The sequence below is a fragment of the Sander vitreus genome, chromosome 15 (genome assembly GCF_031162955.1).
Source record: "Sander vitreus isolate 19-12246 chromosome 15, sanVit1, whole genome shotgun sequence".
Lineage (NCBI taxonomy): Eukaryota > Metazoa > Chordata > Actinopteri > Perciformes > Percidae > Sander > Sander vitreus.
This window is the reverse complement of record NC_135869.1, coordinates 28,163,785-28,166,314: the sequence shown is the minus strand read 5'-3', so window position 1 is coordinate 28,166,314 and position 2,530 is coordinate 28,163,785.

Below are 2,530 nucleotides of genomic sequence, written 5' to 3'. Positions count from 1 at the left end.
ATGCAAGACTTTATAAAGAAATGTAGGACTTTTAAGGCCTTATTTTTCGAACACTACAATATATTTAAGACATATTTAAAACCCTGCAGGAACCCTGTGAAACTTGAATGAAGAAATGATTCTAGGAAGCTAAAACACAGGTACTTTGAGGAGGAGAGGAGGGGTTAAACATTACATTTTTTCTACTCTCTGCTGAGTATAACTGTCACTACCCGATGTGAGTCGAGTACAGATGTGAGTTGCTAACGTTAGCTCAAAACAACAATTCAAGTAACAGTCTTTGTTGTGTCTGATTGCTAACTTGTAGCCAGCAGTGAACGAACTTCATTATGTAGGTCCATTTTTACTGTCTTGACATTACAGAAGTCTCTCGTTAGCATCTTGTAGGCTACTTCAGACATTACAGAAGTCTCTCGTTAGCATCTTGGAGGCTACTTCAGACATTACAGAAGTCTCTCGTTAGCATCTTCGAGGCTACTTCAGCCTGACATCAGGGATCATGCCGTGAAAATGTGATGCCTTACGGTAGGTTTCCACACAGCAAAATGTTGCTTCGCTCTCACTGAGGTTGAATGGAGATGATAATCGAGTTACAAAAAAAGTCTGACGAAGATGGCGGAGGTTATCAGCGCTGTATCATGAACATTAGTATGTGATTAAAATGTTTCTACATGAACATTGGTACTTGTATCAACACAAATTGTGATTTATACGACACACCAACTCAGTCAGGGCACATTCACCACTAAACAGACCACTGTAGAGGTTAGTTTAAACACTTAAACTGTTCGGCTAGCTGACAGGCTAATGGCTAGCATGCTCGGACATTGCATTTCATTGTAAGCCTAGCCAGGCAGCTAGCTAGGCTACTTGTGCATTTGTTTGATTACATGTTTTGTTGGCGAACATGACGCTTGTATCAACATGGATTCCACAAGCTACGATAGCAACGATAGCTTGCTAGCAAACTACCTGCTAGCTACCTATGCTACCTAGCTTCAACCCTCTCTGCTAGCTGCCTAGCAGCCGCTGTTCTGGCGTGTTGTTTTCGCGACCACGCCCCCGAGGAAATATTTCGCTGGCAGAAATTTGCTTGGTGTTTTGCTGTGTGGAAACCTACCGTTACACTAAATAATAAATTACTGCTACGTTATGTACCCATCTCATTATTCTGTGGCTAACAGCAAAACAGATCTGCCTGAAGTCGCAAAGTGACGCATGCTCACCTCACATCTGCACTCCACTCACATCGGGTAGTGACAGTTACGCAACACTTTTACGCAACCGGCCTTCAATGATTGGTCATCTGCTCCAGGCAGGAACTACTGGAGTGGTTTTTTTAAGCTACTGCACTGTTAACATTGTCGCATGTAGCTGTATGCTAACCTCAGTAAAACATGTCGTCTTGGCTGCCCATGTTGGGTCACATTACTCCTGAAACAACTTTGGTTATGTAGTATTTGGTTAAAAGCCCATCTGCGATTGTTGACCGTAGAAAGTGCTGCTTTACTATATTAGTGTGTAAGACTTTTTTAAGGCTTTATCTTTCAAATACTAGACTTTTAAAAGCCCGGACACACAGACCCGATAATCGGCCATCTGACAGTGTAATGGCCGTCTGGTTGGTGTGTAACGGGGGTCTGGTTGGTGTGTAACGGGGGTCTGGTTGGTGTGTAACGGCCGCCTGGTGGGTGTGTAACGGCTGCCTGGTTTGTGTGTAATGGGCGTCTGGTTGGTGTGTAACGGCCGCCTGGTTGGTGTGTAACGGGCGTCTGGTTGGTGTGTAACGGGCGCCTGATTGGCGTGTAACGGGCGTCTGGTTGGTGCTGGCTTTTCTTAAGACCCCGCAGGTTCCCTTTGAAACTTGAATGAAGAAATGATACTAGGAAGCTAAAACACAGGTACTTTGAGGAGGAGAGGAGGGGTTAAACATTAAGAAAGGGAGCGGTTTGTTAAATTCATTAAAGATAAATAACGCTGACAGTAGAAGGAAAGTGCATAACCTTCAAGTCTACCATTTACCACAAACTACATTTCCTCTCAAGGTAAATGGACGTAGAGTAAGGAAAACGCAGGGAAGATGCAAATGGACAAAAATGAAAGAGAATATGGAGCTGACAAAGGCAGATATGTGCACATTCACTCCTCTTAGTGCAGAGGAATAGCTGTCCAATATCCTCAGTGCCTGCATGCATTATTTACTCTCAGATGCTACCAGGGCTGAGACGAAGCACTTAGACTCAGATTGATAGGAACTGGCCAGCCTTCAGGGCCAAGCTGATTAAACAGTCCCAGAGAGGAAACGAGTCTGTTTCTCATCCCAGTTAACTACGTTCACATGGAAACTCAGAAATCATCTTCGAGTAAATGACTAGAATAAAAAACAAACAGTTGGGAGGTTCTTTATCTGCATATGCATTAAGATCATCATATACACTCACCTAAAGGATTATTAGGAACACCTTACTAATACCGTGTTTGACCCTATCCTGTCAATATGGGCCAATTTCTAAAGAATGCAGCATCTTGT